This window comes from Rousettus aegyptiacus, unplaced genomic scaffold (assembly GCF_014176215.1).
Source record: "Rousettus aegyptiacus isolate mRouAeg1 unplaced genomic scaffold, mRouAeg1.p scaffold_m13_p_9, whole genome shotgun sequence".
Classification (NCBI taxonomy): domain Eukaryota; kingdom Metazoa; phylum Chordata; class Mammalia; order Chiroptera; family Pteropodidae; genus Rousettus; species Rousettus aegyptiacus.
Window position 1 is genome coordinate 102,686,869 of NW_023416312.1, and position 27,637 is coordinate 102,714,505.

At 42.3% G+C, this 27,637-nt stretch overlaps 1 protein-coding gene and 1 pseudogene across 2 annotated transcripts in view; both read left to right on the plus strand.

Annotated features, from left to right (window-relative positions):
• Window positions 1–27,637, plus strand: part of AR (androgen receptor) — a 142,272-nt gene that overhangs the window by 46,738 nt on the left and 67,897 nt on the right. The window lies entirely within an intron of this gene.
• On the plus strand, window positions 278–27,516 carry LOC107517464 (annotated as a pseudogene).

The following is a 27,637-nucleotide window of genomic DNA, read 5'->3' on the forward strand; positions in this document are numbered from 1 at the left end:
GGCCAAGCCTTTTCCGTCTACGTTCCAGAGGTCACTGCCTGCGCCTTGCTTAGTACAGAGTTGTAGCGCTGCTCTCAAGGCGGAGGCTGAAAATCAGACATGGCAGCTGTGTTTCCGCTGGGCAGGTGGGTGGGATGCAGGCAGCCAGTTTCTCTCTTCCTCGCTTGCTGGTGGGGCTGGAGACTGGAACATTCCTGCCAGCTCCTGGCCGGGCAAGGGGCTTCGAACACATTCCGGTTGCCAGCCTCATTCAAAGCTTCTTTTTTTAAAAAAAAAAAAAGTTGAGGCCTGAAGGAACCCCTCTCAAGTTGATTTCTGAGTTGTTAAAAGCTGCAGCTTCTGAACTACCAGCACTCTTATTCTTTTCTCTTTCCTTCTTGTTTGCTTCCTCTTCCCGGGTGTTTAATGATGAGCAACAGCCTCATAATTGCTGCCACTGGCCAGTATGGAGCCAGGCATTTGAATTGTGTCACTAAAGAATATGGAGACTCCAGGACGAGGTTGGGGTGGGGGAGCTGAAGGCTTCTTTCCTTTTAGGGTTAAGCAGAAAGAACTTAGAACTCCAAGTGAAAGCCTTGAACTGTCACATGTGTCACGGGCAAAGGCTAATTCTTAGCTGTACTATAATTGGTGAGATTTTCTGATCTGAAGATTTGGGTTCAGCACCTGCCTTACAGCATTTAATGATCTCAGGCATGTATTTAGCCTCTTCGAGTTTTGCTTTTCTTCATCTGAGCAATGGAAATGATGACAATTACTACCTCTCAGGGTTGATGATAATAACTCCGTGAGGAGAGAATGAAGTCACGTGAAGAATGGGGAGGCATTTCGTAAATGGTAAAATGATACGATGTTCTTATTTTTCCTTCAGACTCTGTTCTCTCAACACTTCCAGTTTCTTGTGTTTTTGTGCAGCATGGATGATTTAAAGTGATCACTCTTAAAGTGATTCTGGATAAAGAGGTGGATCAGGTGACTTCTTAAGCTCTCTTTTAGTTGGACTTTATAAACTCTGGTGTTCCCCACCATTCCAGATGATCCCAAGTAGGAAAACCACCGTTTAAGACAGTAGAAATCTGGAATCCCTCAGTCCTGATAATGTCTCTCAAAGAGTAATCGGAGCTGGTGCTCCTCCATTAAGTTCTGGTGCCTGAACACTGTTCCAATAAATAGGAAAATGCAAACGACAGGAAGTTGGCTGGGTCCTGAATCCTGTTTTTGCTTGGGGAAACGGTAAGCCTGTCATGGTCCCAGTGACTTGATTTGCTGTTTTTGTGGTCTCACACTTACACCAGAATTCTCCTCCTGCTTCTGCATCTTATACTGGAGTTTCTTCAAGGTATCAGATTCAACTTTAATCCAGTGTGCGTATCAGCCTGGGCCGCAGGCCCGAAATAAATTAGTCAGAGGGGGAAACGTCCAAGCTGTGGGCAAGAAGCTAGTGTGCTGCTACAGACAATTTGGGACCACATCTGTGGCCTGGAAAAGCGACCTGTCTGTCAGCTTGTCTCAGTTGACATGAATATGTGTAGGCCGCATTGGTGGAAATTTTTGCTGGCTGGCCGCATGGTAGAGAATAGAGACGATAGGGTCAGAATACACGTCTGTGTAAAGCCGAAGGGAAAAAAATGTGAAAAAGAAAACAAAGAAAAATGAGATAAGAAGGAACAGGATTATCACATGCTAGAGTGTGGGAATTTTTGGTTCCCTTCTCTAGCTCCCGTGGCAGATGACAGTTAAATCATCAAGGTCGGCTTGGCTGGGTAGGTGGTGCCCCTTGGTGAGCGCTGCGCATGCTCTGCAAGCCCAGTGAGCTTTCACAGGATTCTTGGAGGAGGCAAGCTCCTGAGCACACGTGTCTGTTACATGGAGGTGCATAGGGAAAACCAGCCCTCAGAATCGATTAATCAAGTATGAACTCCCCCCAGGGGCAGTGGCGCTCCCCGGCTTCCCCGTGACTTGGCATTGCCTTGCTCCTTTGTTGCCACTGCTGACACCACTTGTAAAATGATGTCTTCTCTTAAATAAGCAAAACATAGGATCCTTTCAAGCAGCCGTCTCCAGCCTTCCTGGCACTAGGGACCGGGGCTCCTTTGAGAATCAAATGCTTGACGACCTGAGGCGGAGCTGAGGCGGTGATGCCGGCGCTGGGGAGCGGCTGCAGGTGCAGGTGAAGCTTCAACAGCCCACCCCGCATTCACCTCCTGCTGTGCGGCCCGGTTCCTCACAGGTCATGGACCGGTACCATGCTCTAAATGACCCCTTTTTGGGGATGGGAACCCCTGCTCTAAGTGACCAAAGAAGAGCTCTCTAGGAAAACCCTCAAAAGGAATATTTTCTTCACTTAAGGGGTGATTTTGTTTACAGACATAGAGGATTGGGAAGAGGCTTAATTAGGCTAGGAGATGCATGCTGAATTCAAAGAGACAATAATATATATAAATATATAAATAGAGCTGACAGAGATATGGTCTCAACAATAGGTAAGACTGTAAAGTCTACAGATATTTCTCATACTAGGCAACCAAAATATCGGAATAAATCCCGAGTTACACAAAGCATTATGGCACCATTATCCTCATTTTCATTTTCTTGAAAGATTTTGAATACAATTCATTTCACATAAAAAGCTCCCTGAATACAGTTCAAACGTGGTTGGATTTATATACATTGATCTCTACAAATTGTATAATAAACACATACTTCTGGAATTTACGGAGGAAATGTGTTTCCCTTCACACATTCGACATTCTTGGGAGATCATAAAATGAATTGATTGCATATCACATCATGTTTCTTGTTGATTTCTTATTTTAGCAATATTTCTAGAGATAACTTTTTTTAATCTGCATGGTATTATGAGTAAGACTGAAGATGCATCTATTTAAATTAGCCTAGTGTCAACCGCTTATAAAGGTTTTTGTGATATTCTTATCACTGTAGAGCTTGAATATATCTTAAATAGTTACCTCTGCCAACTATTTTATTTAGTCATTACTAGCAACTAATTTTTAGTACCTCTTGTTTTGATAGCGTTGCGGTTTGAATAGATGGCAAAGAAAGCCCAAAGAAATGCCACTTTAGCATTTCTATTTTTAAAAAAAGTACCAAGGGAAAATAATCTTAACTACTGCAAAAGTCTACAATATGACTCTTTTACTTTGATGTTATTTTAATTCTATCTTCTCCAGGCCATTCCCAGCCGATTTAAAGATCAAAGTTTCAATGTTTTATCAGTGTTAAGACTATTGTTTTCCTTCTCACTTTAGTTCTTAAAAGCCACAGTATTTTTAATTCCCTTAGTTAGACTCCTTTGTATTTGATTTCTTTTTAGCCTTTATACTTTTTTATTGAAGGCCCAGGTCATCATTTCTGAAATAGACCTTTTTCTTTAGCTTTTTCTCCGGAATCTTTCCCTTACTCGACTTTCCAAACTTCTTCAACTAGTGGCTTTGGGTGTTCTAGAATTGGTCCCCTTAGTTTAAGCGATTTCTTAGTAATTTGGTTTTTGTTTTAAAATTCAGACTCTTTTGTTAGACAGGCAACAGAATGTTAAACCACTACATATGACAATGGGAAACACACATGGATATTTTTCCTCAGGTATAAATGTTTTTTCTCAAAAAGTAAACTAATATCTTTATAACATTTTTGCAGCTCATACTTAGGTGATTTTAATTTTAGAAGGCACATAACACATTTAAGTCAGTACTTAATGATTTCATATTTCTAAGAAAAGTGACTGTTTCTGCATATTCATTTAACTCTAGGAATCAAAAGTATTTAATCAGAGAAAACTGAAGAATGATTTGGTTATTTTAGATGTTTGTTAAACTTTGGGAAAAGAACCATTTCCAATGTAATGGAGAAATTATGGATAATTGGAGCCATTTTTACCATAATATATGTGCTAAACAACAGATCCCCTGAATAAGCAGGTCTTTATAATACTATTACTTAATGAAAGTGAAAAACGTTATCTCAACAACAAACATAAACAATTCAACCAGATAAGTATTTGTAGCTTAGCATTAACCAAGTCAAAGAAATAAATAAAACTTAAAAATAACCTTTTTTTTGCCATAGTTTAAAATAAAATATTTTTATTTAAATTGGTGTGAGCAACTTAAATGCCTTACGGGACCAAAGCAGTCTTCAGTCTCTTCCTCTTATCTACTGATAATTAGGAAATTAAAAAATAATTTCCCAGTGTAGAATTCAATGGATTCCGAAGGAAGACAGTTGCCATTTCAGATCTACATGAAGTTGTGGCTCTGATTTGGGCTGGAGGTCTGTTAAATCAAAACAAGCCTCGCTAGTGCTTAAATCTGACTCTTAAAACATTCTGAGGAGATTACTTAGAAAGGTTATAGGATGATATTATCTATGAATACTGTACAATGTAAGGGATAATCTTACTTTTGTAAAGCTATGTTCATACTTCAGTCAAGCTCAAATGAAGATTATTTTAAATCAAAATGATCTCTTAATTAATTTTTTAATTAAAGAAATAATTAATTTTTCCCCTGTTTACCTCCCCTTCCCCCCTACTCTCTGGTAACCACTAGTCCATTGTCCATGTCCATGAGTCTCTGTCCTGTTCATTTTTGCTATTAGGTTTATATCCTGCATATAATTGATGTCATGTATAAATAAATGATCATTTTTTCTCTCATCATTATCGTAAGTTTCCTATGGAATTCAAAATAGTCGTGGAAGGACTGTTGACTTCATTGGTCATGAAATTTTAGATTTGGTGATGGATTTCAGAGAAGTGGCTGACTAGTCCATCTATTCACTTAAATTCAAACAGTGAAAGACTTTATTCTTATTACTGTGTAAAATCTTATATTTTCTATTGTATTACTAATCCTAGGAGTCTGGGTTACCTTCACTCTTATCCCCCCGTTTTTCTTTGCGTACTCTGGTTTTTAAAAATGTCTTTCATTTTTCTTCAAAACATAAAGAAGGCGAATAAAAAACTATTACATTACTACCAGGATAAGTGACATGTCAGACAAAAATAGGCAAATACTGTGTAACATCACTTACATGTGGAATCTAAAATGAATTTGTAGAAACAGAAGGGTGGTTGCCAGGGGCTGAGAGGTGGGGATGGGGGGTGATGGCAGCCAGATGGTACAAGCTTTCAGTTATAAGCTGCATAAATCCTGGGGACCTAACGTACAGCGTGATGACTGTGGTTAACAATACTGTATTACTCCAAAGTCGACAAGAGATTAGATCTTAAATGTTCTCATTACAAAAAAAAGTAGTAATTTTGTGAGGTGATGGAGTTGTTAGCTAACCCTATTGTAGTAATCATTTTACAATATATACATATACCAAATCATTGCGTTGTATACTTAAACATGCACGATGTTATACGTCAGTTATATCTCGGTAAAGCTGCCGTGGTGGGGTGATGACTAGCCTAACGTAGCTCAGTGGTTCTCATTGAGGTCAAGTTCACCCGGCTCCTTCTAGGATGCTTGGCTATGTCTGGGGATACTTTTGTTACATCTGGGGTACGTCAGTGCTCTGGTAGTGAGTGTAGAGGCCAAAGCTGTTGCTAAGCACCCTTGTGATGCACAGAGAAGTCCCCCACGACCAAAAATGATGTAGCCCCAAATGTCAATCATGTGGAGATTGAGAAACCCTGGTGCAGCAGAATCTAAGAAGCTCAGACTCCATTCTCTCCTCGACCACTAACCACCAAGTCATTGAACGTTTCTGGGCCTCAGTCTTCTCATTACAAAAGGATATATCAGATCACACAGTCTTTAAAGAATTTTCCAGCACAAAAAGCTTATAAACCTACGACACCGCATGATGGCCTCTTTCCAATGAGGGAGACGATTTCTTTGACTTCACTCTTTTAGTTTATTCGTGTAGCCTTCCAGATGATCGATTTCTTTTTCAATTTATTTCTCTTTTTCAATGAATATAGATAAAGCCTTTAAAAATCTACTTTATACAGATCTATGTTATTTTAAATATCCGGTTTTAAAAGTCTTAAAATCTGCCTTGGCCTCCTTAAGTAATTTCTCACACACACACACACACACACACACACACACAACACTTTAAACATGTTATCTGCTTAAGGGGTCATGCTTGTGTTCAGGCTGTGTGCATTCAGTTTGCCCACACAACCCTGGAAGAGGCTAGCCAGATGGATAATTAGATCATCATGCCATACCATCTTCACACACTCATTTTAAGCATCGATAGGTTAGTGAGCACCAGATAGTACGTGCCATTTCTCTGGAGAAACTAGTTGTGTCATTTCTCCAGAAATCTCACTCGAACAGTCACACGTGGGGATCTTAGTTCAAGCAAAAGAAGTGGCCCCTAATTGGCACAGAAAAGTAACGATTGCTTTGAGAGCAGTCGTTCTGGTGCTTTCTCTAGGTACTGTGTCTCAGGCATCATTTTGCACACTGCAGTGTGGCTCAGTTTTATACTGGACTGCACATCCACATCACACCCATTTTACAGGGGAAAAATAGGTCAATGACTTGCCCCAAATTACATAGCTAGGAAGTAGTTCGATCAAGCATGGCAACTTCTTCCAAAAGTCATTTTATTGGCATGGAGGAAAAGCTTCCGGCACCCTCTCTCGAACAGAGCTCAGCAAACTTTTTCCACAGTGACCCCGATGGCATTTTAGGCTTTGTGGGCCATGCGATATCTGTCACAACTGCTCAACTTTGCTATTGTATCACAAAAGCAGCTATAGACAGTACATAAACAGATAGGTCTGGCTGTGTCCCAATACAGCTTTCTAGAAAAGAAAAAAAAAGGTAGCAAGCTGCATCTGGCATGCATTTCATAGTTTGCCCGTTCCTAGTCTGGAGCGTTCCCTAAGGTCCCATGACCTTGCTTTGTATCCGTGTTTGCTCTTTTCAACCTTTGGGAGCAGAGCTAAGTATTTAAAAAAAGTCATATTAGGTGCTTGTAGTAAGAACAGACTTGTAACACTGGGAGCCTCGGATGAGCAGTCGTGAGCCACGGGAGCTCCGTCAGCATGGCCCAGCCCTGCTCTCATTTGCTTGCTAGCCCCACCATTGGCTCCTTCACAGAAGCCAACACACAGGCTCTCCAGAGAGGTTCTGGATGCCCACTGCAGAACAGGCAGCTCACAGTGGCCCACGGCTCTCTGCTCCCTGGCCTAGTAACCACTTTCCAGGTGAGCGCCCACCCCTCCTACGCAAGAGCACTTTGCTAGTCACGCCATAGAAAGTACATATCCCTTGCTTTTTGGATAGATAAGCTCTAGCAGGGCCGGTTGGAAGAGGAAAAATAGAATTATCCATCCACCACATTGTTAACGGCACATGCGTTCTTTCTGGATAAAAATCATCTTGGCAGACCAAATACACTTTTGATCAAAAGCACAGAACACTTGTATAAGTTCTCAGTGTCCCAGATGCCTTGACTACCAACGTAACCACAGTGTTTATGGCCTTGGGCAAGTCACTTCTTCCTCATGAGCCTTAGGTTGTTCATCTTTGAGATGGGGGTAGTAATCTTAATTATTCCTCAGGGTTCTTCTGAGAAGAAAGGGGAAAATGGGTGTGAGATTGCCCAGCACTACCACATGCAGAGATGGGCAAAGAAGTGTCACAGGGACAGCAGTCCAAAAAGTGCTGAAAATCCACTGCGTAAATGAGCACTCATTGTATTTTTTTTTTCTTGCAGCACTTTGAAGCTATTTGTTTTTATTCTGATTTGAAAAGTAGTCTTTGGTCTTTTGCCTAGTTTACCTATAATAAGGAACAACATGACTTCCTATATTATTTTAGTAATATGGAATTATTTGGCTTAAACTAGAGTCACAACGTTTTTCTTAGTCTCTCCTTATTCCCTCCCTCACCTCAATTTTTCCACCTTTTTTCTACTCAAGGCAAAGTTCGAGGCAAAGTATGTTCTCTTGTGATGCCCACCCAAGCGGGATGGTCATTTCCATATCAACCATTTCCCTCACTGCCTGTGTAATGAACAGAGGAGAATCCTCGGGCCCACAGGGCTCAGTCTAGGTCCATGCTGTCCAACGTGTAGCTGCTGGCCACCTGTGACAACGGAGCTCATTGAAATATCACTCGTTCATAGATAAGTGAAGGAGGAAGTGGAATATGAAAGGAATTATTCAGAGGAAGTACCTAAATAGATCAAATGGGTATTAATTAGAGAAAAGGGCTATTTATAGTTAAGGAAGTGGGTTGTATGCATGTCATTACTTGTTCCTTTGTACTCGGCTTTTTACCTATTTGTGGCATTAGTGAATGTTGTGTCAGCTCTACGTTATCTAGGTAATGGTGCTGTGTAGATACTGTATTTTAGCAGTGTAGACTATGTAATTAGTCTATACTTCGTAAGAGCATAGGACAGTGGGAAATAATATGGTTCTTTCATTACATGGGAAGTGGAGTTTCATGGCATAGTGATTTTACCACTAAAACTAGACTCCGACAGTGGGTTTGATTTAAGAGGCTGGTTAGGGAACTAGATTCAGGTCACTTAGTTCAGAAAGCCCACTTTGAGCAATTTATAAATCGTTAACATTTTTTTTTTGAATGTTAGAGCCTCTGGTCTGTCTGCTAGTTACTAGAGTATAAGACCCTTGAAGAGAAATACAAGTATTTTTTAACTTCTGAACCTGTACTTGTCTCTCTCCTCTTGTGCCTAGTCCCGTGCCTGGCACCAGAAAGGTGCTCGATATGTATTTATTCTATAGTAAAAACAACCAAAGGCCATGCAGTTTACTACTTGACAAGTGAATAAATTTTAAAGGCATTTTTTTTTGCTGCTTAGAAACTATAAGTAAATTTTAAAGTTAGAGATTTTGTGATACTGATTAATTTATTTCAAAAGAAGTGACGTGACACTTCTAAATGACAAATCTGAATGATGAACTGGTTCTATTTACTTATTTTATTTGTATGAAACATGATTTTTTCATGTCATTGCCTGGAGAAATTGCTAAATTATGGTATGTTCATAATATGGAATACTGTGCAGCCATTATATCAAGCAGATCTGCATACACTGATGTACTATATTGTCGAGTGACGAAAGCAGATTCAGATCAGTATGTTTAGTATCTGGCTTTTATAAAGAGAAATCACTGCATTCGCATGTACATGTACACATATGTTTTTATGTGTATAGAAAACCCGTGGCAGAATTCACTTTAAGTTGTTCAAAGTGGGTCCTGGAGAGAAACGGGAGGAGAGTTGGGCCTCAGTTTTTTTTTTTCCCCCATAACAGTATATACGATATTTTTTGGTACAAATATGTAATTTTATATTTTTAGTAATTGAGGTTTTGGGTGTAAGTCATTGTGCTTTTAAAGCGAACTAAGTGGATTTCAGCCAGATGTCTGTCAAGCACATGGGCTAAGGGGTTATGCAGCAGCTAATCATCTGTACTTTTTCTTGTCATTTGTTCATAAAGCAGGGAACAGAAACACATTTTTGGCCCTTTTATTTCATGGATAATTTCCTGTTTCTCCACTACAGTTGTAAGCTGATTGGTAGTCAAAGCTACGGATCGCGGATCTTGTATCTATATCTTAGGATTTCAGGTTTGAAGGAAATCTAAAATGCCACCGACTCAGTCCAACCTGTCTTGTGACACTTGAAACCCACTTGCAGTAGGAAATACTAAGTGTATAGAGTGGGCTGTCAACAATGTAGTTATTTAATTTTTCAGAAAGACTTTTTAAAGTCTCACTGTATGGTAGGTCCTTTCAGATTTATTCTACTGTTTACAGACCTGCAGAAAACTATAAAAAAAGAAATCTCCTTTAGATCGAGATGTTTCTGTGAATGACTGCTGCATTGGTTTTGCTTTCTCAGCTCCTCTCCTCAAATACAGATTTTTGGAAAGTTCGCCTTTAACCCGGAATAATAGTACAGCGTAATGAATGAGAAGTAGAACCGTCAACTGTTTCAAATGAATGGCAGCTCATAAACGATTCAGTCCAACCTAATTTTATAGATGGGTGAACTGAGTCTACAGACTCAAGTTGGTGCCAGGGCCAGGATCTCTTTAAACTTTTCTCTAGACCTTTTACATGACCATGAATAAAGGATGAGCCTTATTTCATATTTCTTTCCGTTTTATAATAAGCTAAACCATCTCTACCCACTCCATTTTAATAGAAATGTATTTTACCCAGATCAAATTCTTATATTTTTAAAGTATGTCCCACCTAGTTAAAAGCCTCGCTTCACTGATCACTTTCCGTGGTAAGCAGAATTCTAAAATTACCCCAGCAATCCTGTCCTTGTGTGATCCCCTCCTCTTCGAGTGTGTATAAAACCTGTAACTTATCATCCCCATGCTTAGATTATGTTATGTGGCACGCTTAATTTTTAAAAGGGGTCTGATCACACAAGCCCTTTGAAAGCAGAGACTTTTATTTACCTGGTACCAGATAGATTTGAAGGGGGATTTGATGTGCCAGTGGCTTGAAGGTGGGGGCAGCCACATGGACAGTGGACTATAGAAATGATCCCCTGCTGACAGCCAGCAAGAACATGAGGACCTCAGAAATGAATTTGGTCAATAACCAGTCACCTTGGAAGTGAGTTCCCCATTAACTGCATGTAAAAGATCAGTCAGCTTGACACCTTGATTTTGGCCTTGTGAGACCCTGAGCACAGAACGCAGCTCAACCCACCAGGACTTCTGACCTACAGAACCGTGAGATGATAAATGGCTGTTATTTTAAGTGCTACGTTTGTGATCATTTATGCAGCAATAAAAAGTACATTCAATATGTGATCTAAGACAAGCCATTTATCAGATCTCATGTGCCTCAGTTTCCGTTTGCCTTTCATAATGGAAATAACCTACGCGGCTTTGAAACCGTGCTTGTGAAGTGAGGCTCAGGGTGCCGCCTCTGCGGCTGCAGCTCCCTCTGGGCCTGCACTCGCCACTGCCCTCCCGCCCCTCCTGCTTGCCCCAGCGCCACTGAGCCCGAGCCCCCAGCACAGCCACAGCTGCAGGCACTATGGCTGCTGGAGTTACAGCGAATGATGATGCCATCGAAGTTTTTAATGACATGAAATTAAGGAAACCTATGCAAGAAGAGATCGGAAAAAGAACAAAGCAGTTCTCTTCTGTATAAGCAATGACGAGAGACAGGTAAGTGTAGAAGAAGCAAAGTGCATCTTGGTGGTACCGTAGAGGACCGCTGCCCATCTTCTGTGAAGTTGCTCCCTCCGAACGATTGCCGGTATGCTCTGTACAGTGCCAAGTGCGAAACAAAGGAGTTCAAGAAAGAAGTCCCGGTATTTACATTCCGTGCTTCTGGAAGTGCGCCTTTAAAAAGCAAGATCATTCATGCCTGCTCTAACGATGCCAGTAACAGGAAATTTACAGGTAGTCAACGTGAGTGGCGAGTAAATGGTTGGGACAACATTAAGGACCGTTCGACACTGGGAGAGAAGTTGGGAGGAAATGTGGTAGTTCCGCGTGGAGGGAAACCCTTGGAAAATGGCAGTCAAGTTGCTGTCTGGATCTTTAGGATCTTCTGTTTTGCCAGCTCAGTCCACTACAATAGTATTAGGATTTGGTTTTTGGTTTTTTCCTTTTCCTACTGGGTCCTTCCAACAAAACGAATGAAGGAAATGTGACTCATGTAAGCAGCAGCCTATTGGTGATTGACATTAGACTGTTCGGTCCCATTACTTTGATGTGAACCTAAGGAATGTCTTCCCATCATACTTTACCCACAATAACTACTTATATGCCTCCCTTGCAGCAAGCAAAGGGTAAGCCGATTTAACACCTTGAAAGTATTATCCACTGGCCAGGTGGTAAACTTCAATATTATTTATAGTTGGACTTGATTGCAGGTCTTTGAGGCTGCAGCATTCATACACCTCACCCGCCTCAGCAAGCCTATCATTGCGACATTGCAGCACGGATGTCCACTATGCATTGAAAGCACTTCTGCGGTAACGAGTTTAGCTCCCCACCCCCCGAAAAGAATGACAATTAAGTTGTGCGAATTGTGTCATCGGCTTATCCTAGTTAGCCTCGTGTCTTAAAAGAAGTAGCTGTTGCTAACGCTGTTTTGTTTTCCTTGGAGTGCACACTGCCGATCAGGTGTAGGAGTTCTGTGCGTACCAAGTAAGTCTCGCTGCAGTAAAGATATTCTGAATATCAGCCATGATGGCAACTTCTGTATACAAGAGCCTCAAATGGAGTGTTTTTGAGATGAAACTCCCCCTCCTGTAGAAATGGCTGTGTTGCACTAAAAATTGTGGCATTAAAATATGTGTGTGTGTGTGTGTGTGTGTGTGGCTTCTGCAGTAATAGGAGGCATGTATTATTAATTTCAGTGCTGTTGCTAGTAACAATTGTGATTCTTCTTGGCATATAAAAGTCAGTTTCACAAAAACTAAAAACATATAAAGGAATACAATTTTGCCTTACGTAGGTAGACCTTCCTATAATGTGATCTTAGGAGACCCAGGTCCTATGCCTGCCATTCTACTGTAGCAGAGGGAACACAAAGTCTGGAGAACTGTCCATTTGCACCACATACTTATTGAGAACTCGCTCTGTACCTAGCACTGTCATAAGCTCTGTAGATGCTACAAAGGGAAAGGGAATCAGACATGGCCTCTGCCTTCAAGTAATACATGATGTAGAAGAAAGAAGATATGGGTCACGCTAGCCGTACTCTGAGACAGGAAGTGCTCGATGCCTTGAGATGAGCAGATAATGTTTTGTAAGAGTTCAAGAGGAGGCTGCCTGTGAACTGCGCCTTCCTTGAAAAGGATAGTTAGGATTTGATTAGCAGGAGACAGAAAAGCAACAGCATTCCAGCTAGAGGGAAAAGCACAAGCAAAGACAAGCAAGTGGTTCCATATAACTGAAATGTTGGAGGCATACTGTAATAGGAAATCGGTTCGAAAGAATAAATTGGGACCATTTCATAAAAGACGGTGATTTCTAAGTTAAGGAGTTTGGCCATTGTCATGTGTTTTTGAACAGAAGGATAAACTGATCGGATGTGCAATTTAGAAAGAAAATTGTGGCGGCGATGTGGACAAGGTTTGGCGGTGGAGTTTGAAGGCCGACAAGGCAGGGAATGGAGACAGGGAGGCCTATCAGGAGGGAAAGAGATTGAGACACAGTGAAGGCACGACTTGGGAGAGTGGTTTTGGGAAAGGAGAAGAACAAGGTTTAGGGGAGTCACAAAGATGGAAAGGAAATAGCATGGGGAGGAAACGAAATTCAAGAGATTTTAAGGTCTTTAAGGAGAGACAGCTAGGAAGGATGAGAGTCAGGACTAACATCCGGACAGTCTGGCTGTAGAGCACTTGATTCACTCCTGAGAGGGTGGATACGGAGGTAATCGGGGAGAAGAGCCCTTATATGCAATGCGACAGGGGCAGCACGCCAAGCCACCTCGCAGCTGCTCTTTGAAGTCTGAGTTGCGCTTGTATGTCTGTGTGTGTGCATGTGCGCATGCGTGCGGGCACGCAGATGTGCTGCTGCTTCTAGGGATGAAAATGAGGAGCATATTAAGAAAGCCACTGCAGTGGGGTCTCTGAGCCACTAGTTCTCGCCTGCTCCAGGGAGAGGCCTTACAGGTTTGGATCGATTTGCCGGGCACAGGCATGTTCTACATACTCATCATCCTCCGAGAGGACGTGGTGACTCATTTCACAACGCATGACAGTTACTTTTGGAATCCACATGTCTTTGTTCTGAGTCTGCTCTCAAGTTTGCTGACTCCCCTGGTCACTCCCTCTGACCCCTGGCGTGTGCAGCCGAATCCATTAGGAAATGCGGAGTGATTAAGGATAGGCACGATTATTAACATGCGATCCCAGGATCACCTGGAGTCCCGTGAGGCTCCTGTTGGGAATGCAGATTCCTGGGCCTCATTTAAAACTTATTGAGGCTCAAGAGTCGACATTAGTAATAAGCGTGGGTCTTTTTCCCATCGATGTAAAAATTATTTGTTTTATAGATTTTTCTTTGCCGTTTGAAATCCCCAGATAAATCAGTTGCCAGAATCCCCTTGCATCCACTGTGTTCGGGCATGTGCTGTCTAGACCACTTAGAGAATGAGAGTAGGCTTCCCTGCCGTGGTTGGAAATCCTCTCTTTCAACCCATGACAACTTCTGTGGAACTGTCACAAGATTCCACCAAGTCAATGTTAATATTAGTATAGTCATCCACTGCCTGAACAAATGTGGTCCTGACCCTCAAGGAAATTGAAACAATTATTTATGTTTCTCTTTCTTCTGTGAATTTTCTGTACTGCTAGTTAGATAGTTTTCACCACTGGCACCATCATTGGCCTGCAGAACGGTGGGCTTGACCTGGGGACGCTCACTGAAGAATGTTTTCTGAACCTTCTTTGCAAGGTGAATTGTCATGGCCCCTTCGAAACTGTCTCCTTCCACATAGTCCCTCCGTGACCAGTGTGGGAAAGGGAATTATATCCTTAGGAGCTGGTTAAGTGAAATCCAGAAATAATTAGGATAGCGCCTTCTTTGCTGAGAACCAATCTGGTAGGGATCTCCATGCACCAGAAAGTACCAGAATCACAGGCTCAGGTGTTCCCAGAGGGTTCTCCCAGGAGCCTGTGTTACGGAGGACAACATTGCAATTACCTGTCAGTGGTGAGAAAAGGTGTGTGCCTGCTTCTGGGATGCCCTGCCTTTTTGCCTAGATGGTTCCACTCCTATCATGGACAGACTCTCGGGAGGCCCAGTGTGGCGTGTATGGGTGACCATTCCACCCCACAGCATCTTACCCGAAAACGTTTGTTGAGTGGTCCACCATTTTGTTCCACAGCCATCCTACAGGCTCAGATATAGTCACCTGGCATCTGTATCTGTCTTTGCAAAGTGGTTTTCACCTTCTTATCTTCATGGCTGCAGAGCAGCAGAGGGGTGGGTAACTCAGGAAGAGCACATGAGCTTCCATCTCTCCAGAGACTGTTCATGAACTGGACAGAAGCATCAGATCTGAGGTTTACTGCTTCACATTTGCCCAAAGCTGGACATGTGACACTCTGTTGTGTTGTTAACATAACGGACAGATCATTGGTGCCCTGTGCCTGGCACCGTGCCGGGCATTCTGCTAACAGAGCTCAGACACATTCCTGTGTTCTGGGTGTTTTCAGTCTAACGGGGAACATGGATATTGAAACAAATTGCTGTTTTTTTTTAATGTCATACTTTATGTGAATATAAAGTACTGGAAATGTGATTAATTCTGAGGGAAAAAGGGTGATAATGGAACGTTCTCAGAGGAGGTCAAGTTGAGGGAAGACAGTACTCCAGAGAGAGGAGATAGTACGGGGCACGGCAGGCCACCAAGTCTAGGGAAACGGCAAACAGCCCAGCGGCGCTTTAGCAGGATACAGGTAGTCAGTGATATTCTCCTTAGGTTACAAAGGACCTTGAATGTCGCCCTGAAGGCTTTCACTTTGTCTGGTGAATGGCGTCTTAAAAGGATTTTAAAAGTTACTACAGATGGAGCGCTTCTTTTATAGACTGGGCATTGTGCGTGGAATGACTTTTCTTCCCTGGCATCACGTTTCTCCATTGAAGCTTGGCGTTGTAAGTCATTAGAAGACTTTTAAGCAAAGATGTGACCTGGATGACTTGGAGTTTAGAATGATGACTTTGGAAGTGAAATGCAAAGTGGTGAAACTTGAGGTACCGAGGCCATTCGGGGGGAGCTGTTGCTGAAACTGGGCAGTAAGTAGCTGAGCAGGGAAGGATGGACAGCGTGGTGCTCAATAGGTCTAGGGATTGCAAATAAGTAAAACGTGAATGGAAGAGTCTAGAGCTTCTGCCTCCTCGTGCATATCATTAACATATATGAATGCAAAGAGAACACATGATGTTTTCGAAAGAACTAGAAGCTTGGAATTAGAGCATTAGGATTCGGGGCCTGGCACTACTGCCTAACTAGTTGTGAATCCATAGGGATCTTGCTGCTCTTTGAGCCTCAGTTTCTTTATAAAATGGGAGTTGAAAACTCCAGCTACTTCCCAGAGTTATGGGGAGCAATTGAGATACACGTGAAAGGCAGAGTGCTCGGCAGAGGTCGGTTCTCGAGGCAGCTGCTGTTAATGTACTGAGCGCTGTGCCTATTTCAGAGTTTATGAGCATCAAATGGAATCATGGATTTGAAAGCATTTTGTTAGCTTTAAAGTGTGATCCAAATGTTAAGAATTAGTCAAAATAATAAAAGAACAATTTATTCTACATCCAGATGTGCTGTCTCCACTGTGACTCATGGACCCATTCAGAACTATGCATAAGAACTTCCATTTCATTTTCACAGGCCGGACTCCCACACGCAACGGAATCAAATGGGACTAAAAGGTTCTTTGCACTGGCTTCTCAACCCTGTCAAATTTTTGCCCATGGGACTGACAGAACCTGAACACTCATTTTATGTGAGCTGTCACTAGCCTTGTGCTCACATCCAGTTACTTTGCCCGAGCGCATGCCGAATTTGGCTGCAGGACCCCAGACCCGACAGGAAGCCAACTTTCCTTCCATTGAAATTGGCCAGACACACCAGTCTTCAGGTTCCATGCCCAGCAGGGCCACAGGCTTTTCACAGGCCAGGAATCACCAGGGAAGCAGGCCTGGTCTGTAAATCCGGGTTCACGTTGCTTGTGCTCAGTGGAAATACCCTCCCAGGCAAACCCTCACCACAGCCGGCTGTTCCCAGTGGGCTTAGCAGGGACCTGCAAGTTCTGCTCCCACCCCCACCCTTGAAGTTCTAAGATGAAGAGGCCTTCGAACCCTTCTATCCATTGTTTATTTCATCAACAGAGGTGCCCTCCTAGCTCCACCAGCATTTCCTCTCTGTTCTCTTTCCTTGTAATTTCAGTGGAAGTAGTTTAAGATACTCTGGCTTTTGGTTTTTGTGGGCCACGTCATCTTTTCCAACTTACTTTTGAGGACAAGGAGCTTGGGAAGAGTCTGATTCCTTATCTCTCTTCTCATGGCAAAGGTTAGAATCATTTAATGACACGCTCCATTGGCTGACTCCGTAAATCAGTATTAGTGAATGTAATGCGTATTCAAGAAGTTTGTACCATAAGAGTTGAAATTCCAACCTGTTAAAGACTCTTTTAAGATGTTTTAACATTGCAAAAATAATAAAAGATGATTTAAAACAAGTAAAATATATCGCTAGTTATCACGCTATCAAAAATAATTACACGTTCCATACTTAACCATTTTTATTTTCTATATCCATGCAGCTATGTTTTTGTATCTCATTTATGTAAAACATAGTTTTATATCACGGTTTATTTCTTTTATGTTTTGCCTTTTTATTATAATTTTCCTTTTGTTTTTCAATATACAGTACAGCTGCACTGTCCAATGCATGTGGCTATTTTGATCGAAGTTTAAACTAATTAAAATTAAAAGTAAAAAGTAAATTCCTCAATCTCAGTCACAAGTCAAGGCCACAGTAGCCACATGTGCATCTAGTGGCTACTGTTTTGGATGATGCATATATGGAACATTTCTGTCAACGCAGAAAATCTATTGGAAAAACACAACCGTAGAGTAAAGGTGCCATGATGTGCTAAACCATTTTTCTGTTGTTGGAAATCTAATTACTTTTCATTTCTAGATATTATGGATAACTTGACAGTGAATGTGTGTGTGTGCGTGTCTATGTAGCTACTTGCTTTAGTTGAATTATTTCTTAGCATCAATTGCAATACCTGAGTTTCTGCATCAAAAAGTATGAATAGATTTCTTTTGGAACCTGTAGAGTATTGCCGTAGTCGTTTCAAAAAGGTTTGTAGCTACTTAAAGTCCTTTGAGCAGTATGTAATTATGCTGGGTTTACTGTAATCTAAACAGCGCTGAATGTTATCAATTTAAAATTTTTACTCTACCATGTTTTTCATTAAAAGATAGCTTATATTTGATTGAATTTGCTAGGCTTCCTACCTAGCTTGACTTTCTTGCATGAAATTGTATATATCTTAATTTATATTTTGATTCTTAGTGTTTTCCTTATCAAATTTAATGATACGGAAGTTGATATATAACATACATCAAATTTTCCACCAATATAATCTTTAAAAATTTGTTTTTTACGCAACATAATCTTAATATATCTTCCAAAATTCTAGAAAATTTAAAAAGGCACCAAAGTGTCTGAAAATCATAAATCGACATTTAAAAGTAGTCTAAAAGCAATCTTAAGGGTCATAAAAAGAGATGAAAATTAAATCATTTTAATCAAAGAGCATCGAACTCGTGGGGAATACAGGAGACATGTAGATTTTTCCAGACCAGAAAAGGAGGAATTCATCATTTCATTAGTTCTGCCAAGTCCTTCACCTCCAATGAGACTTAGCAGCTTCAGGCTCTTAGTAAATATTTTTAGGCTTACCTGGGTCCTCCCTCTACCTCAGGCACAGCTGAACACTCTGAGGCAACCACCCAAAAGGACACGTTCGTGCTCATTTGGAGGAGCCAGTCCCGAGAGCATCCAGAATCTTTTGAGGTCCCGGACCTGATGTCCGGAAGGCCAAAAAGAGAAGCCAGTGGAATTACAGCTGAGTGTCAGAGCATTTCATACATCACACTAATTAGTTTCTCAAAGGTATCTCTTCTGATGGGAGGAAAAACAGCAAATAGGAACTTTTGGTAGAATTCTTAAAATTGGCTTGATGTTTTTAAATATGTTTTAAATGAATAAAAGTAATACATTCTTATGGTGACCAGTTTCTCGTCTACGATTTCAGAGATGTTCTGTGTATATAAAACATTTATATAATTACGTGCATATTTTTCACAAATGCTATCATATGACAATTACCGTTCTGCAAATTGATTTCTTTACGTAACAGATCTTATACAGTTTTTCCTATCTACCTATATGGTAATTTTTTGGAAGCCTTCGCAATATCACTTGGAGTCTCATGCTGGTGCCGCCATCGCCATTATTGTATGATCTTGAGCAAGCTCCTTACTTTCTATACGCCTTGGTGTCTTCCTGTGAAAAAATTGAAAAATGTCTCTATTCCGAAGCACTGTTATGAGGATTTAATGACTGAACAATGCGTGTTAAAAACTTTAGTGTTTATACATTAAATACCAGGCACGTAGAAAATATAACAATTGTTAGTTAAAATTATTGTATTTTTTATTAGCCTGTTTTTGCAAATATAAATTCTTACTCGTTAAGTAGTTGAATGAAAAAAAAATGTATGGATTTTGACTGCCAATAGGTATTGCCCCTTTTCCTGCCCGCCCCGAAAGACCCTGCAAATATTAGATATTAAACTTTTTAATCTTTGCAAGTATGGTAGTTAAAAAATAGTTTATCATTAAGTTTCCTCTCTTTAATTATGAGTGAGCATGAGCATCTTTTCACATTTTTATTGACCATTTATAGTTCTTTCCATGTGAACTGCCTGTTCTTGGCTTTTGTTCGTTTGTTGTTGTTTGGCTTTCCATCTGTTTCTTATTGATTTATGGAGCTCTTTGTATATGAAGGAATTTGGCTCTGTGTTATGTGTGTTACAAATTGTTTTCACAGTTTATCTTTCAGCTTTGTTTATATGATTCTCTGTCCAGCAGTCTCGAATTATGTAGTTAATCACCCTTTTCCTTAATGGCTTCTGAGTTTGGAGGTCATGCTTCGAAAGTCTTTCTAGGTGGGTTTGATTGAAATTACGTACTGGGAGTATTTTTGCCAAAAGGCTTGGTCGTGGATATAAGCGCTAAAAAGGATCTTAGGTGTTGCATAGTTCAATACTTCTCTCCTCATATCTTTTGAGTTTTTCTCTGCGAAGGAAAAGAAATTCAGTCCCAACAAGGAATGGATGCTAAAGTTCCTGTAGAAAGTTAATGGTAAAACATAGACTTGAACTCTGGGCTCCTGATGCCTATTCTAGCGATCATTCTGTTTAACCAGATTGTTTCATAAAAAGAGCGTTTTTACTTAAAATAAAAAAGCATCTTTAAGCAAAGTACACAACAGGTTTTAAAACAAAGATTCATTTTTACTTTTCAGGTTAATTTGTGCTTAGAGAAATATCAGCATTATGTTCTGTTAAACATAAATCATACACGTTTCAGATATTTAGTTGAACCAATGTATGACTATTCTAACCAAAGGAGCTTTCTGCTTGTTCGTTTGTTTGTTCGTTTTACTTTCTTAATGATTTTAGTTAGGAGTGTGAAACGTGGATTTATTTCCATAGAAATTAAGTAGACTTGTCCTGATAGAGATGAGAACTGAAAAGCATTGGCTTGGCTGCTAAGTGCATTCTCACCTTCCTTTCCCTGGCTTTGGCAAAGCCTGGGATTAAATCTAATTCCTTTGAAGTTGTTTGGGACCTTAGCCAGTGTGGCCCGTCTTGAATGCAGATCTGCCCAGATCATCTCCTTCTAAAGGCCTCTTGTGGTTCCTCATGGCCTGTAGGATCAGGTCCAAGCTGCTTTCTTTGGCTTACTTGCTGCAGCCACTTGACCTCTAGCATCTATGCGGAGTCTTCCAGCCTTATTCACACTTCCCTCTGTACATGCTGTTTCCCTCTCGGGGGCCACTTTCTTCTCGCTCATATGGCTGCCTGACTGAACCAATATTAAATAAGCATTATTTCTGTCACTTCTGTGAAGCCTTTTCCAATCTTTCTGCTCCAAGACTAAGCATTGCTATAGGTAGGAAGTTGTCCTAAGGGCATACAGCAAAGAGAGAAACATTAATTCAAGAAACTCTATTAAATCTCAGTAAGAAGAACAGGAGTCCGTGGCGTGTGAGCCCTGACTTACTGTCATCTCCCTGTCCCCAGCTCCATGTGATTGCAGCCGTTCTTCCGGCAGGTGTGGCCGAGGAGGCAAGGGATCCCTGTGGCCCCACTCCTGCTCCAGGGTGGTAGTTTCACACCCAAAGGGGCAGGCACAGCCGAGAGGAGTCAAGATCCCTTCTGCCACCCAGTTTCTACTCACGGGGGCTCTGCTCCGGTGGTTTTAGGCCGAGAATACTTGGGCACCGATTGTGCCCACCCCAGCTCATACGCAGGGTGAAGGTTCCATACTGGGAAAGGACTAGGGGCTGCCGTAACTCTACAGGGTCCCCTTGTAGAGCAGAAGAGCTGCTCCGGGAGAAGCAGGTCACTCTCCGAGCCCCCAGATGCACTGCACTGATTTGGAGGCTTCGCCACATGGGAAAAGCAGGCCATTAGGATGGAGAACTTCGCAGGACTGACGTTATTGGAGCAGAGCATGGAAAAGTCTATACCTAAAAGCATTGTCAAAACCAGTGGAGATCTCGGAGGTTGGCAGTGAAGAGGGGACCATGCTATGCTGCACACGCTAAGGAGAAGGGAGAGCAGGGAGGGGGGCAGGCTGAGGCATCAGTAAAATGCAGAAGGCGTAAGGCCGAGGATGCTCCAGCACGATCTCTGGCCCGACGTCCTAGGAAGCCAGGCTCACCTTCCGTGCAGTGGAGAATTGTGCCCAAAGCTGCACCATCTGAAGAGCGACCGGACGGAACCTCTGACATACTTGTCCGTGGCAGAATGTGGGGCAAGATCCAAAATCCATGTAATGCGTATTACTCATCCGTAGAAAGGAATAAAGTACTAATGCTTGCTGTAACATGGTTGGACCTCGCAAATTGTATGCTAAGTGAAGGAAGCCAGTCATGAAAGGCCACATAGTGTATGATTCCATTTATACGAAATGTCCAGAGTAGGCCAGTCCATCCAGACGGTAGATAAGGTTCACAGGACCTTGGGGACTGACTGCTGATGGGTACGGGGTTTTATTTGGGGGCGATGAAGATGTTCTAAAATTATATAATGGCGATACTTGCACAACTCTATAAATATGTTAAAAAGAACATTGACTCGTACTTTAACTGGGTGAACTTCATGGTGTGCAAAATACCTTTCAATACAGCCGTTAAAACAACTATGCCATCTCCCACGGTTTTACCACTCGATGTCCTCTATTATTTTTCTTTCAAATGCCATTTTAATAACCGTTTGCCTTTGACGGCCTCCCTGCGCCTCTGGCCCATAGAAGGATTGAGTTGCCACCTCGTGAATGAGTGTGAAGACTTTGATAAATACAATAACCTGTAGCAAATACAGAACATGGCAGTTTGGTCATCTGTCTGCACATCTCAATGAGACCTGCAGCATGGTCAAGGGGCTCATTGTAGAGACTGTGCTTATCCATTAGCATAAATGAGCATCAGCATATCTTATGTTGAAACTCTCCATTTTGATTTATGCTTTGATAGAAGTAGGCTTTTTCTTCCCCTGTCAAATCCCAAATAGTATCTTTAATGGTTTTTGTATGTTTGCTTATTTAGCTTTTAGCCTCCACCCCTAGCTTATTAAGGAAAAAAAATGGAGTTTCAAGATACAACTGCATTTGCTTCCAGCACCAGGGTGAAGATGGAATTAGTGTAAATCTATCAGGATTTCCGAATATCTGTGGCTAGTCGTTAGTTTGCCAGGCTTTATTTTGGCCTTGCGTGATACAACGAATGGATCTGGCTGCTCGTTGTTACTATGTATGCTTCGGTTTCCTCATCCGTCAGCTCTACCATGCAATGTTGTGGGAACAGTAAATCGTGAAAGTTTATATGAAAGCACCTGAAACACACACACACTGGAGAGAAGTGACAGTGATCATCACGATGATGGCGGCGGTAATGACTTATGTTATTATTCAGTGCATATTACACGCCAGGCAGTGCAGAACGCCTGACATGGATTAGCTCACTTAATTCACAAAACAGCCAGGTAAATAGAAATTGTGAATATCCTCATTTCATAGATGTGAAACTATAGTTGCTCAGTAAGCGTGGCCATCGGTATCACAGTGCTGGCATGTGGTAAGTGTTAAATATTTTATCTTCCTTCCTTCCCTCCCTCTTATCTTTGTCCTCTCTCCATGTAAGTCACTTGTAGGTGTTCAGAGAGCACTCTGCTTTTATATGCATGTAGCACAAACATCTAGGCAAATTGTGACTAGAACATTGAATGCAACGGAAGCACAGAGCCCGAGGCAGCCCAGTATTACTTAGCCCCCATAAAAGGTCTCCAGACTCTAAACCTCATTGGATAGAATGTAGTCCAGTTCAACCTTGAAATCGTACAGAAAGCTAGCTACCAGCACATTTCAGACCACTATTTCTTCATTGCATAACAAGTGCAAAGAATAGCTTTCCAGGGCTGAGAGGAGAAAAAACTCACGTGCAGTCCTCTCCTACCTACTTCTCAGAAGGGGCATTTTATTTTGCACTGGCCCGGTTATGCTTCTTGTAGTGTGATATTTCTCCCATCCTCCCCCTCAGAAGCCAGCTCCCACCTGTCTCTTCTCCATGCCTGTTTGTTCCTAGGAGCAAGCAACCTAAGTTTGCTTTTGGGGGAGAGTTGAGGGTAGTTTAGCTCCCTTTGCCAGGAACACACCGCCCCAGCTTTCTGCAAGCTGTGTTCATTTGTTTTCTCATTGATTCATTCATTTGTCCATTCACTAATTCATCTGTAGATGCAATACATTTTTAACAAACACTAATTAGCCCAACCATGCCCTAGGGACTGGGGATATAGAACAGTGAACAAAACAGATTTCCTGCTACTTTCAAGGAAAGGCTAGAGATAAGTGGACGAAAACACCCATGTCTTATTTTGAAGGCTAAGTGGGGTGAATGCAAATCTCTATATGGCAGGGGCGTTGGGGAGCTTAAATGAGATATTGCTCAGTCACTCGGTATTCCCTTCCCTTGCTGTACTTATCAGCATCTAAAATCATTTTTTGACTTTTTACGTTTGCTTCATACACCTCCCTCAAAATAGAAGCCTCCATAAGGCAATCAGCATCTTCATCTGACTCGTTAATCATTCATTGTATCTGCAGTCTAGTGGTGCCTGGTTATGGTACTTACTGATTACATTTTTATTGACAGAATGGATAACAATGAATGCGAAGGTATTTTTAAACTGATGAAATTATCTACATAACAATAGTTAAAGATCCCTAAGGCAACCCCCTTGGTTTATACATACCAGAAGACAGCTTGGTATATCAGAGTGCTGGATTAGGAATTAAAATGACAGTGCGTATTACAGCTTTGCTACTTCCTGACTGTTCTACTTTAGACAAATTAGTTAACCTCCCCAAACCTCCTTGGAAACCCCCTGTTTGCCTCACAGAATGGTTATGTAGATCCCAAGAGATAAACGCATGCAAATGTGCTTTATGTGCTCAAAGTGCTGTGCAATAAAAGTTTTATAACGATGAGGAAACTGAAGGTCAGAGAAAAAGCCGGAGGCAGGGGGTCGTGTCCCTGCAGGTCACGCTGCTAATTAGTGTCAGAAGTGATCATGGAACCTCAGGCTTCCGACTCACGGTCTAGTACAGCGAGGCAGATTCCAGCGCTGGGACAGCGAGGTCAAGTCGACAGTAGCCAAGACTAAGGGAAAGCAGGCTCTGGCTGGCTGCAGCTCGTCTCTGCACTACAGTGGCAGAGGGGACCTAGGAAGGACAGTGCCACAGACGCAACACTCACTTTGCGCGATGGGAAGAGCTTGCTCATCGGGTGGAACGATTAATATTTAGCTAACGCTGATAGCGCACCAGCTCCTCGCCACCCGACTTTTACCTAGTTCAGAAGGTGCTAAGTATGCCGTTTTCCTTCTCGGGTTTTATCCTAGATTACATTTTCTTCAACGCTATATAGGGCAAGGTAAGAGTATGTCAAGCAGTTCTTTGTTTCCACCGAGGACAAGGAGAAAAGAATCTGAGGGATGTGGGTTAAGTAGGGGGAAGAATGCACGGGCCAGATGTGAGAGGGACTGAGGCCAAATGAGTATGGGAGAATCTGTGGCATATTTTTAAGGGAGGTTTTCATTTCTCTGATGTAGTTCAGTGTCCTGATTAGGACTTGAAAGTTGCTTAGGGCTCATCTTGGCCTTCAAATTAAGATGCTGTTTGAAAGGCAACATGGCCACTTTCTAACTTTGTTCTATGGCTCAAAGGTAAGCAGAGGAGGAAAGAAAGAATTGAGTGCAGAACGCTCACGCAGTGTGTTAGCTGGGCACTAGGAATTCATCAGTGAAGGCCGCGCGAGGGGCGGGAAACAGACACATACGTGGGTTATTCATAATATAAACCATTACGGGTGCTCAGAAAGAAGTGTTCACTTTGGGGGCCACGATCGTATTCTGCCTGGTGGCGCAGAGTCAAGAAGGGCCTCACGGGGTAGGTGATGGCCCATTGGGCCGAGAACTGAATTATGAGATGCGGCAGGGGAGACGGATGGTTGGAGACAAGGTGAGGTCATTCCAGTTGGAGGGACCGGCAGCGCGAGCAAAGACACGGGGGCGTGAAACAGCAGGGTTAGCCTGCAGAAGTGAAACGGGATGGGCCAGCTGGAAGGTCACATCAGAAGGGTTGTGGAAGCGCTGAGATAAGAAGCCAGACATTGACCTTGAATGCCGAGCTAGTGTTTGGAATTTGTATCCAGTAGACCAAGGGATTTCAGCGCCTGCCTAAGAAGATCACATAGGCGTTGAATGAAACTACAGCTCCTTTGGGCTCACCTGTTGCTCAGATTCGGAGAAGTCTGGGCTACGTGCGGTGGGATCACATCTCAGTGTTGCTAATTAGTTCCTCGAGGGATTCCGCTGTGTCAGCGAGCAGGCCACTGCGGTGAACCATGGGGAGTTATTGAAAGCTCTTAAGGAGAGAGGTTACAGAAGCAGGTGTTTCAGACCAGACTCCTCCAGCGGTAAGCACCGCAGATGTAACTCACTGTTTGACAGGTGGCATACATTGAGGAAGTGTATTAAGTCCATGAGGACACATGGCTTTGTGGTTTCAGTCACTGGGAACTGCCATCCACTGAGAAAGCATCATCTAATAGTTGATCTTCGATTCAGACACAGGTTCAAATCTGGCAGGCATCACTTACTGTCTAGGGATCTTGGGCAGAATGCTTAAGGTTTCTGGACCTCAGTGCTCTCAGCTGTAAAATGGGGATCACAGTACATAGTTCATTCACATGTTGAAAAGTCTAAATGAGTTTGGGAGAGCAGCTAGGACAACAACACTGCCAGGAAATGTTAGCTGCGATCATTGTGCTATCTGTGGTGACGTGTACTGGAAGGAGATGGGGCAGGGAACTTCTATTCTCTGCCAGTGACCCCGCTCCCCACAATCAGGTATCAAGTCGATGCGTGCCCTTCTTTGGCCTTGCCATTTGTGCGTTTGAGAAAGCAGGGCAACCCTATCGCCGATGGCTATCTCAGTGACGCTGTTTTCTTAGCTGCTGTGAGTTCGTCAGGCCAGTGTGAACCGTGCAGCCTTGAGCATCCTGCTTGTGCCCCGAGCTGGGAACCGCAGCAGCATTTCATTACTATGCAAGTGGTGTCTGTTCTCACGCTGCTATCTCTGCTCCTCGGTTTTCTGAAATCCTCAGACACTTAGCTGAACATATTTCACATTTCTTAAGCTATGTTGTGTTTTTCTGGTCTCAAAGTTACACAAAAAGACTGTAAAGATAGGGTTGCTGCTGTTTTCAGTGCCTTCACGAGTTTCCCGTAAGGTATGGCAACGGCTGCTGCTTTTCTCTCTCAGCCAGTGGTGTGTGACAAGAGGCAACTTGGTGTAGGGCAGAGCTCAGTGAGCTGGGAGCCAGATGCCCTGGGTTCTTGTCCCAAGGGGAAGTGGCCGTGAATGAGGAAAATGGGGATGAAAGACCATTTATTTTGAGTCTGCCTGGCCCTTTTCCACGGATCATCCAATGCATTTGTCACAAAACCCTTCAAGCTGGTATATTGTCTCCCCCATTTTGTAGATACGAAAACTGATGGTAAGGAGGTTAGTTTCATCTTGTGCCCCAAATTACATGGTTAGTGATCAGTGCTAGTGGGATTCAAACCAAATCTCTCTACTTCCAAAGTCTTGGAGGTTTTTGCCCATTTGTGATACTGCAACTTACTACAAAATTCCTGTAACTTGAAACTTCATTTGTCTCATCTGTAAAATGGGGCTCCATAACCATTCCTCTGTATGACAGTAAATCTCCTTAGACCAGACAGCACAGGGGATAGTGCTATTTGTAACTTTGGGTCCCCAATGTATTTGAAGTGCCTCTCAGCGTCCACCACATATTAGGGTGCTCGAAAAATATTTGCTGATTTCTTTCCAACAAGAGGGTAGTTCCATAATGGATGAGATCAATTTTGGAGGCCGCTATACTGTTTAATGATGTTACTATCTTTCGTTCTTTTCGATTACATCCAACATCATTTTATACTAGTTTCAGCTGTACCTCACAGTGATCAGACACCCACGGAATTTACGAAGTGACCCTCCATCAGTCCAGTCCCCACCTGACGCCATGCACAGTTATTACGCCATTACCGACTATATTCCCTGTGCTGTAGTTCACGTCCCCATGACTATTTTGTAACTGCCAAAATGTACTTCTTAATCCCTTCCCCGTTTTCACCCAGCCCCCAACCCCCCTCCCATCTGGCGACCATGAGTTTGTTCTCTGTATCTGAGTTTATTTCTGTTTTAGTCATTCGTTCATTTCATTTTTTAGATTCCACGTATAAGTGAAATCAAA